Consider the following 12277-nt stretch of genomic DNA (forward strand, 5'->3'; position numbering starts at 1 on the left):
TTAACAAACTGGATACGCAATGAGGACCCTGCATTCTGCTGCCTACAGGAAACACACCTCAGAGACAAAGACAGACACTACCTCAGAGTGAAAGGCTGGAAAACAACTTTCCAAGCAAATGGTCAGAAGAAGCAAGCTGGAGTAGCCATTCTAATATCAAATAAAATCAATTTCCAACTAAAAGTCATCAAAAAAGATAAGGAAGGACACTTCATATTCATCAAAGGAAAAATCCACCAAGATGAACTCTCAATCCTAAATATCTATGCCCCAAATACAAGGGCACCTACATACGTAAAAGAAACCTTACTAAAGCTCAAAACACACATTGCACCTCACACAATAATAGTGGGAGACTTCAACACCCCACTCTCATCAATGGACAGATCATGGAAACAGAAATTAAACAGTGATGTCGACAGACTAAGAGAAGTCATGAGCCAAATGGACTTAACGGATATTTATAGAACATTCTATCCTAAAGCAAAAGGATATACCTTCTTCTCAGCTCCTCATGGTACTTTCTCCAAAATTGACCATATAATTGGTCAAAAAACGGGCCTCAACAGGTACAGAAAGATAGAGATAATCCCATGCATGCTATCGGACCACCACGGCCTAAAACTGGTCTTCAATAACAATAAGGGAAGAATGCCCACATATACGTGGAAATTGAACAATGCTCTACTCAATGATAACCTGGTCAAGGAAGAAATAAAGAAAGAAATTAAAAACTTTTTAGAATTTAATGAAAATGAAGGTACAACATACCCAAACTTATGGGACACAATGAAAGCTGTGCTAAGAGGAAAACTCATAGCGCTGAGTGCCTGCAGAAAGAAACAGGAAAGAGCATATGTCAGCAGCTTGACAGCACACCTAAAAGCTCTAGAACAAAAAGAAGCAAATACACCCAGGAGGAGTAGAAGGCAGGAAATAATCAAACTCAGAGCTGAAATCAACCAAGTAGAAACAAAAAGGACCATAGAAAGAATCAACAGAACCAAAAGTTGGTTCTTTGAGAAAATCAACAAGATAGATAAACCCTTAGCCAGACTAACGAGAGGACACAGAGAGTGCGTCCAAATTAACAAAATCAGAAATGAAAAGGGAGACATAACTACAGATTCAGAGGAAATTCAAAAAATCATCAGATCTTACTATAAAAACCTATATTCAACAAAATTTGAAAATCTTCAGGAAATGGACAATTTCCTAGACAGATACCAGGTATCGAAGTTAAATCAGGAACAGATAAACCAGTTAAACAACCCCATAACTCCTAAGGAAATAGAAGCAGTCATTAAAGGTCTTCCAACCAAAAAGAGCCCAGGTCCAGACGGGTTTAGTGCAGAATTCTATCAAACCTTCATAGAAGACCTCATACCAATATTATCCAAACATTTCCACAAAATTGAAACAGATGGAGCACTACCGAATTCCTTCTACGAAGCCACAATTACTCTTATACCTAAACCACACAAAGACACAACAAAGAAAGAGAACTTCAGACCAATTTCCCTTATGAATATCGACGCAAAAATACTCAATAAAATTCTGGCAAACCGAATTCAAGAGCACATCAAAACAATCATCCACCATGATCAAGTAGGCTTCATCCCAGGCATGCAGGGATGGTTTAATATACGGAAAACCATCAACGTGATCCATCATAAAAACAAACTGAAAGAACAAAACCACATGATCATTTCATTAGATGCTGAGAAAGCATTTGACAAAATTCAACACCCCTTCATGATAAAAGTCCTGGAAAGAATAGGAATTCAAGGCCCATACCTAAACATAGTAAAAGCCATATACAGCAAACCAGTTGCTAACATTAAACTAAATGGAGAGAAACTCGAAGCAATCCCACTAAAATCAGGGACTAGACAAGGCTGCCCACTCTCTCCCTACTTATTCAATATAGTTCTTGAAGTTCTAGCCAGAGCAATCAGACAACAAAAGGAGATCAAGGGGATACAGATCAGAAAAGAAGAAGTCAAAATATCACTATTTGCAGATGACATGATAGTATATTTAAGTGATCCCAAAAGTTCCACCAGAGAGCTACTAAAGCTGATAAACAACTTCAGCAAAGTGGCTGGGTATAAAATTAACTCAAATAAATCAGTTGCCTTCCTCTATACAAAAGAGAAACAAGCCGAGAAAGAAATTAGGGAAACGACACCCTTCATAATAGACCCAAATAATATAAAGTACCTCGGTGTGACTTTAACCAAGCAAGTAAAAGATCTGTACAATAAGAACTTCAAGACACTGAGGAAAGAAATTGAAGAAGACCTCAGAAGATGGAAAGATCTCCCATGCTCATGGATTGGCAGGATTAATATAGTAAAAATGGCCATTTTACCAAAAGCAATCTACAGATTCAATGCAATCCCCATCAAAATTCCAATCCAATTCTTCAAAGAGTTAGACAGAACAATTTGCAAATTCATCTGGAATAACAAAAAACCCAGGATAGCTAAAGCTATCCTCAACAATAAAAGGACTTCAGGGGGAATCACTATCCCTGAACTCAAGCAGTATTACAGAGCAATAGTGATAAAAACTGCATGGTATTGGTACAGAGACAGACAGATAGACCAATGGAATAGAATTGAAGACCCAGAAATGAACCCACACACCTATGGTCACTTGATTTTTGACAAAGGAGCCAAAACCATCCAATGGAAAAAAGATAGCATTTTCAGCAAATGGTGCTGGTTCAACTGGAGGGCAACATGTAGAAGAATGCAGATCGATCCATGCTTATCACCCTGTACAAAGCTTAAGTCCAAGTGGATCAAGGACCTCCACATCAAACCAGACACACTCAAACTAATAGAAGAAAAACTAGGGAAGCATCTGGAACACATGGGCACTGGAAAAAATTTCCTGAACAAAACACCAATGGCTTATGCTCTAAGATCAAGAATCGACAAATGGGATCTCATAAAACTGCAAAGCTTCTGTAAGGCAAAGGACACTGTGGTTAGGACAAAACGGCAACCAACAGATTGGGAAAAGATCTTTACCAATCCTACAACAGATAGAGGCCTTATATCCAAAATATACAAAGAACTCAAGAAGTTAGACCGCAGGGAAACAAATAACCCTATTAAAAAATGGGGTTCAGAGCTAAACAAAGAATTCACAGCTGAGGAATGCCGAATGGCTGAGAAACACCTAAAGAAATGTTCAACATCTTTAGTCATAAGGGAAATGCAAATCAAAACAACCCTGAGATTTCACCTCACACCATTGAGAATGGCTAAGATCAAAAACTCAGGTGACAGCAGATGCTGGCGAGGATGTGGAGAAAGAGGAACACTCCTCCATTGTTGGTGGGATTGCAGACTGGTAAAACCATTCTGGAAATCAGTCTGGAGGTTCCTCAGAAAATTGGACATTGAACTGCCTGAGGATCCAGCTATACCTCTCTTGGGCATATACCCAAAAGATGCCTCAACATATAAAAGAGACACGTGCTCCACTATGTTCATAGCAGCCTTATTTATAATAGCCAGAAAATGGAAAGAACCCAGATGCCCTTCAACAGAGGAATGGATACAGAAAATGTGGTACATCTACACAATGGAATATTACTCAGCTATCAAAAACAACGAGTCTATGAAATTCGTAGGCAAATGGTTGGAACTGGAAAATATCATCCTGAGTGAGCTAACCCAATCACAGAAAGACATACATGGTATGCACTCATTGATAAGTGGCTATTAGCCCAAATGCTTGAATTACCCTAGATCCCTAGAACAAACGAAACTCAAGACGGATGATCAAAATGTGAATGCTTCACTCCTTCTTTAAATGAGGAAAAAGAATACCCTTGGCTGGGAAGGGAGAGGCAAAGATTAAAACAGAGACTGAAGGAACACCCATTCAGAGCCTGCCCCACAGGTGGCCCATACATATACAGCCACCCAATTGGACAAGATGGATGAAGCAAAGAAGTGCAGACTGACAGGAGCCGGATGTAGATCGCTCCTGAGAGACACAGCCAGAATACAGCAAATACAGAGGCGAATGCCAGCAGCAAACCACTGAGCTGAGAATAGTTCCCCCGTTGAAGGAATCAGAGAAAGACCTGGAAGAGCTTGAAGGGGCTCGAGACCCCAAAAGTACAACAATGTCAAGCAACCAGAGCTTCCAGGGACTAAGCCACTACCTAAAGACTATATATGGACTGACCCTGGACTCTGACCCCATAGGTAGCAATGAATATCCTAGTAAGAGCACCAGTGGAAGGGGAAGCCCTGGGTCCTGCTAAGACTGAACCCCCAGTGAACTAGACTATGGGGGGAGGGCGGCAATGGGGGGAGGGTTGGGAGGGGAACACCCATAAGGAAGGGGAGGGGGGAGGGGGATTTGCCCGGAAACCGGGAAAGGGAATAACACTTGAAATGTATATAAGAAATACTCAAGTTAATAAAAAAAAAAATAGTAAAAAAAAAAAATCTGACATTTGTTAAAGAAATCCCCAAATATGAACCAGCAATAGCAATACAAAAATTCTGGAAAGCGATAGCGCTAACAAAGACAATGAGAGCAAGCAGAAAACAGAGTGCATTATAGCTGTTGCTGGAGGGAAGCGATTAAGAGAGAAAGAGAGAGAGAAAAAAAAAAAAAACCTCAGCTGATGCTCTCACTTGACTTTAAGAATATAGCCATTGCAAGATTTAAATATGGCCAATCTTTTCTCTCATTTTTCAATTGTGTTAACAAAGTTATAGTTTTAAAAATTGTGTATTTATAATTCTACCTTTTAAAAATACCAACTGTAATTTGTCACTGTGAAACTACCAGGCCATGACTATTTTATTAACAAACTGACTATAAGCAGGAAAACATAGTATCAGTAGAGCAGAACTTATACTTACTGAAGGCTTCAAATCTTGGCTCTGTTCCTTACTGGCAATGTGACCTTGGGTATATTATTTCACTTGTGTGGGTGTAAGTTTTAGTGTGAATTTTCTGTCAGTAAACAAGTCTTAGTTAGTAGTACATACCTTAAAGTAGCACTGTAGATGAAAACATTCTGTGACTACAGCCTACTCTGTATAGACCAAATGCTAGGCCCATGAGGGTTTAAAATCTTGTCACATCAAGAACCCAAATTAATTTTTAAATTCTATTTTTAACTAATTTAAATGTAAATTTGAATAGCAACACATGGCACTTTTGTGTAATCAAAGGTATAAATACTACCCAGCAGTGCTCACCATAGAAAAGCGGTATAGAAGCATGAGTCCGTTTCTGTCAATCTTACTCTACCTAAAATTTATGAATAACTTTTTCTAATATTTTTATTTTCCCACTAAGTTTTCCCCTGTGCATGTGCCATGAGTTTCAGAAAACACCAAACTAGTCTGTACAGGTGTCCACACCATCTCTGGGCAGAGGTCAACATATCTGCAAAGCATACTTAACCAGTAATGGATCCATTCAGATTCTAATACAACAATGGTTTTCTTTGTTTTGTTTTGTTTCTACAACTTTTGTACAGATTTTTAAAGTACAAAACTATAGCATAAATTCCCTATTTGGATAACTTATAAGAAGATTTTATTACTGTACTTGAACTAAATTACCCAACCATTCTAAACCTGAAAACATATCACTGGGCTCTCAAAATTCACACTAAAACTTACCTTGTTTAATGAGAAGGTTAGAAAAGGTTGGGGTGTGTTAACATTTCAAACAACCTTGGAAAGGGTGTGAGCTCAAATTAATAACCCTATGCAATACCACTCCATTTTACAAACAATCCCAGGACATCAAATCACCTTTTCTTTTCCAGCAGAAAGACCTGGAGAACAATAAAAATAATCAAGGTTTCTTCTCTTGCTATAGGACAGGAGCCAGCTGAGATCATAAAATTCATTCACTGAAAGTCTGAACTCATCAGATATGTAAGAAATACATAAGACAGAAAAAAATGTTAAACATATATAATCCTTCCATTTATCATTCCATATTCTACCACAGGAAATACTGAGATTCAACTAAAATGGTCTGGCACGCAGCTTCCTCAATGAGGAAGATGTAAAGGAAAGCCCTGCTGTATGGTATGTAATAGAGGGGAAGTGGAGGTTATGAGGTGGTAGCACACATGCACGCCTGAGGTGATCTCTGTACTCAAGCTAAAGCAGGGATTAGAGAGAGATGAATAATAAAACAAATGTCTTCAAATATATGCTAGAATTAAAGCTAGCAGCCAGAAACAATTCAGATATAACAGAACCTTTCTTTTTCGTCACAAGAAATTTTTTTCTGAAGTAATTGGCAGTGCAGTGAGAAGCACATTTGATTTGACTCAGAGTGTAACAATGAAAATGTTATCTACTTTTAATTTCATTCCAAGGTTTAATTTCCTGTGATTATAACTCTTTTAAAATTAGGACTAGCTACTTCAAGCAGGAGCCACGTAGAGTTTGTTCTTCCACAGAGGACCAAGTCTCTCAGTCTGATTAAGTCCAAGAGGGTGGTCTTGTGCCAGTTCCGGATCAGATATGACAGCCAAGGAAAGATCTTGCAATTGCTACCATATAAAGGTCAAAGCTAACCTCTGGAAACAGTGATGAAGTCCGCCTCTCCAATCACTTGAACTGGGGGAAAAGGGATCTTTCTAAACAAAAAGAAAGTTCTGATACAGGATAATGAGGACATGGGTACGCAAGAGGTACTTAATAAAGCACATGATACTTATAACTCCTGACCGAACTTGTAAGGACTAATGCTAAACATTTTGATGTCAAATGACAACCTTACTAACCATAACACTACTTACACTCTGTCCTAAGTGACTACTTCTATGAGAAAATGTTTGATGAAAGATCAACTCAAAGAGGGTAAAGAAATCCCTAGTTGAACTCAGGACTATGATGTTGAACTACTTACAGGTACAAATTCTTTCTCTTCTCTTCTCTTTTGTTTCTCCTGTCTCTGTCTCTCTGTGTGTCTCTCTTTCTTTCACTCTCTCAGTCTCTCTGTCTCATTTTCCTCTCATATAATTCATCCTGACACAGCCTCCCCTCTCCACTCTCCACCCACCCCTCCACCCCTCCACCCCTCCACTCCTCCACCCCTTCACCCCTCCACCCCTCCACTCCTCCACCCCTTCACCCCTCCACCCCTCCACCCCTCCATCCCTCCACCCCTTCACCCCTCCACCCCTCCACAAGGTAAGAACTTCCATCCAGCGAAGCCATTGGATAATATCCAAACAGTGAGAACACGGTGAGTGTTTTGTTTGCCTTACTACCCTTATCAAAAATCAGTATCTAAATAGGACCTAATTTCTGAATACAGAAAGCAGGATAGATACTGAAAAGATTCTAAAAAGTGAACGAATATGTCATCAGATTGTTATTTCCGTGGTACAGTACACTATCAGCATCTAAAAGGCAAAATACCCATGGGTTATAAATTAAGGCCGTTTCTTTAATACCAATAAAAGTTAGAGGGACTTTAAAAATATGACCAGACTATTAGCATTCCAAGAATATGGACGAAAGGAAAATAAGGCTTTCTGTTGTTGTTAAGGTAGTAACCAAGTCAAATCATGGACGTAGATAACCACAAATGGTAAAGAGAACAAGCCCTCTGAGGAAACTAATGAAGTAGAGAATTTGTGTTTCAGTGTTCTTTAGACTTCACCAACTGTTCTTAGAAGCAAATGTGTCATGTTCTTCAAATGGGGTTGTCTGGGGCAGGGGATGTAAAAAAGTCTACATTCACAACTTCTGAAAATGGGAGGTAGTATTTTTGCAAATAAAAATTAGAGGACATGAAAGAAAAATAGTTCTCTCTATGTCTAGTACTGTATGAGAGGAAAGCAGAAGTGGGGGGGGGGGGAATGAAGCAAATGGGAAAAAAATCAAAGTTTTACATAGATTTCTAACTTAGACAATTCAATTTTTAAATTTTTATTAGGGGGAACAGTTGGACATGGAAGTTGATTATATATTTCTTCCTGAGACTTGGGGAAAATACCTAGCTAATTCTAAATAGTATAAAGGGATGATATCAAAACAATAAAATATCCACTTGCATAATTGAAGCTTTTAAAGTGCCTGCTGTTTTTAAAAGTGATTCCAACAGGGGTATAAACTCCAGATGTTTGTGTACCTCGCTCTAATTTGGTTTAACTTTTCCCCCAAGTTGGTGACAATACTAATAACTATACTTAATAGGTTTATGTGGAGAACTAACCATATGTAGTGAAGCCTGGTAACACAAGCTTGTAATCCCAGCTATTTGGGAGACTGAGGCAGGAAGAGCATAAGTATCAATGCCTGCTAGGCTACAGAATGAGAAGAAGATCAGCTTGGATAGCCTAGTGATAGCCTGTCCCAGGACCATTACAGAAAACAACTAGCTACAATGCAGAGATCATGAGATCAGAAGGAGCCCAGCCCCAAAAGATGCAACTTCAAAACATCTAAGACTCTGGGAACATCACAGAAGACAGGGAAGAAATGTTGAAAAAGCCAGGGGACTAAGAAGTCAGCTGGGAGGCTGTGTCTCCCACACATGAGTGCCTAAATAAGACCAGAGTAACAGTGGTATCAACAGATATACTTATGCAGGAAGGAGAACTCTCATAGTGGCCCATCCTTAGACATACAGGCAAAAAATGACTCCCAGAGATGAGCCCCCTAATTTGTTATATAATGCCAAATAGTCAGACCACAAATCTACACACAAACAACAAAAATAGATTCAGCAGGCTGTATCTATATCTTTCTTGCACATATGATATTAATTTAAAAAAAAGAGAAGCCATCAGTTTGAGAGGGAAATTAGGCTGGAGACATGGGAGGGGCAGGAAAGAGAAGACATGGGAGAAGCTGGAGGGAGGAAAGGGAAGGTGTAAATGATGTAATTGTATTTTAATTAAAAATATATTAATTTTTTTAGAGTAAATGAGCTGGGTATATATAGTGACTGATAGAGCGTTTGCTTAGCTGGTATGGGAACCAAGGCATAATAGCTAACACTGAATAACAAATTAACCATATATATATATATATATACATATATATATGTACAAATATGCATATAAATATATTTATATGTTCTTCAAGATTACTGATAGGCATACAACTACCTGTGAATAAATATTACATTTCTTGTTATGTTACTAAACCTAGACCCTGTTTAACACATCTTTTCTCTAAAGAATTTGGGTTAGTGAAGATTTTTTTCCCAATCTCAAGGTTGTCGATTTGTCCTATTGGCTACATGTCCTTTGCCTTCCAGAAGTTTTCCAGTTTCATTAGATCCCATTTATCCATTTGTGATGGTTTGCATATGCTTGGCCCAGGGAGTGGCACTATTAGAAGGTGTGGCCTTGTTGGAGGAAGTGTGTCACTGTGGGGGTGGGCTGGGAGACCCTCCTCCTAGCTGCCTGAGGATGCTCAGTCTGTTCCTGGCTTCCTTCAGGTGAAGATGTAGAACTCAGCTCCTCCTGCACCATGCCTGCCTGGATGCTGCGATGCTGCCCTGCTCCCGCCTTGATGATAATGGACTGAACCTCTGAAACCTCTTAGGCCAGGCCTGTACAATTCAAATCACTCTCAGTAACAAAGACTTCTGCATTCCTACTAAACCCATTAAGCCCCATTTAAAGCACTCTACTGCTTTCCAAATCCAAAGTCCCTAAATCCACATTCTTCAAAACAAAAGCATGGTCAGGCCTATCACAGTAATACCCCAATTCCTGGTACCAACTTCTGTCTTAGGGTCTTATTGCTGTGAACAGACACCATGACCAATGGAAGTTTTATAAAGGACAGCATTTAATTGGGGCTGGCTTACAGGTTCAGAGGTTCAGTCCATTATCATCAAGGTAGGAGCATGGCAGCTTCGCAACATCCAGGCAGACATGGTGCAGGAGGAGCTGAGTTCTACATCTTCACCTGAAGGAAGCAAGAAACTGTCTCAGCACCCTCCACAGCTCGGAGGAGGGTCTCCCAGCCCACCCCCACAGTGACATACTTCCTCCAACAAGGCCACATCTTCTAATAGTGCCACTCCCTGGGCTAAGCATATGCAAACCATCACACCATTCTTGATCTTAGAGCATAAGCCATTGGAGTTCTGTTTAGGAAATTTCTGCCTGTGTCAATGAGTTCAAGGTTCTTTCCCACTTTATCTTCTATTAAGAGTCAGTATATCTGGTTTTATGTTGAGGTCCTTGATCCACTTAGATTTGAGCTTTGTGCAAGGTGACAAACATAGGTCTGTTTCCATTTTTCTACGTACAGACAGCCAGTTAGACCAGGAACATTTATTTAAGATGCTTTCTTTTTTCCATTGTGTATGTTTAGCTTCTTTGTCAAAGATCAAGGGTCCATAAGTGTGTGCTTTTATTTCCGGGTCTTCAATTATATTCCATTGATCAACCTGTCTGTCTCTGTACCAATACCATGCAGTTTTTATCACTATTGCTCTGTAGTAGGGCTTGATGTCACAGATAGTGATTTCCCCCCAGAAGTTCTTTTATTGTTAATACTTGTTTTTGCTATTCTGGGCTTTTTGTTTTTCCACATGAATTTGAGAATTGCTCTTTCAATGTCTTTGAATTGTGTTTGGATTTTGATGGGGATTGCATTGAATCTGTACATTGCCTGCTGTTGGATGGCCAATTTTACTATGTTAATCCTGCCAATCCATGAGCATGGGTGATCTCTCCATTTTCTAAGATCTTCTTCAATTTCTTTCTTGAGAGACTTGAAGTTCTTGTCATACAGATCTTTCACTTGCTTGGTTAAAGTCACACCGAGGTATTTTATATTATTTGGGACTATTATGAAGGGTGTCGTTTCCCTAACTTCTTTCTCAGCCTGTTTCCCATTTCTATAAAGGAATGTCACTGATTTAGAGTTAATTTTGCTCTTTGCTGAAGTTGTTTATCAGCTATAGAAGTTCTCTGTTAGAACTTTTGGGGTCGCTTATGTATACCATCATATTATGGGCAAATAGTGATACCTTTACTTCTTCTTTGCCAATTTCTATTGCCTTGATCTCTATCCAATAGAGGGCTAATATCTAAAATATATAAAGAACTCAAGAAGGTAACCACCACCAAGAAACCAAACATCCCAATGAAAAGTGGGGTATAGAACTAAACAAAGAATTAACAACAGAGGAATCTCAAATGGCTGAGAAGTCCCTAAAGAAATGTTCAAAATCTTTAGTGATCAGGGAAATGCAAATCAAAACAACCCTGAGATTCCAACTTATCCCAATCTGAATGGTTAAGACCAAAAACTCAGGTGACAACACATGTTGGCGAGGATGTGGAGAAAGAGGAACACTCCTCCATTGTTGGTGGGATTGCAAACTGGTACAAGCACTCTGGAAATCAGTATGGAGGTTCCTCAGAAAATTGGAAATAGATCTACCTGAAGACCCAGCTATACCACTTTTGGGTATATACCCAAAAGATGTACTGACATGCTACAGGGGCATGCGATCCACTATGTTCATTGCAGCCTTATTTGTGATAGCCAGAAGCTGGAAACAACCCAGATGCCCTTCAACTGAAGAATGGATACAGAAAATGTGGTTCATTTACATAATGGAGTACTACTCAGCTATTAAGAATGAGGATATTCTGAGTTTTGCAGACAAATGAATGGAACTAGATAATATCATCCTGAATGAGGTAACTCAGAGCCAAAAGCACATGCATGGTATGTACTGATTAGTAAATATAAACCAAAAATTACAGATGCCAAGATATAATCCACAGACCTCAAGAAGGTTAACAAGCCTTTAAGGGCCCAAGTAAGGATGCCTCAATCATACTTGGGAGGGAGAAGAAAGCAATCACAGGACGGGGAAGGAAGGTAGGGACCTGGGTGGGAAAAGGGACAGGGAGGGGAAGAAGGAACACGATCAGGTATGTGGAACAGGACTGAAGCCCTGAAGGTCAGCAGAAAGAATGTAACAGGCAACCTCAGGAGGTAGGATGTGGGGGACACTCTAGAATGTACTGGAGACCTGGGAGGTGAGATACTCTCAGCACTCAAAGGACCCTATAGTGGGGAGAGAAAACTTGTAGAGTCCATCTTCAGCAGAAAGCAGGGCATCAAGAGGAGGGATGGGGCTGCCATCCCACAACCAAAAACTCTGACCCAGAATTGTTCCTGTGAAAGAAATGTAGGGACTAAAATGGAGAAGAGCTTGAACAAAAGGTCCAATAATAGGCCCAAATTGGGATGCAGCTCAAGGGGAGGCCCCAAGG

The sequence above is a fragment of the Rattus norvegicus genome, chromosome X (genome assembly GCF_021556685.1).
Source record: "Rattus norvegicus strain SHRSP/BbbUtx chromosome X, alternate assembly SHRSP_T2T, whole genome shotgun sequence".
NCBI classification, from domain to species: Eukaryota; Metazoa; Chordata; class Mammalia; order Rodentia; family Muridae; genus Rattus; species Rattus norvegicus.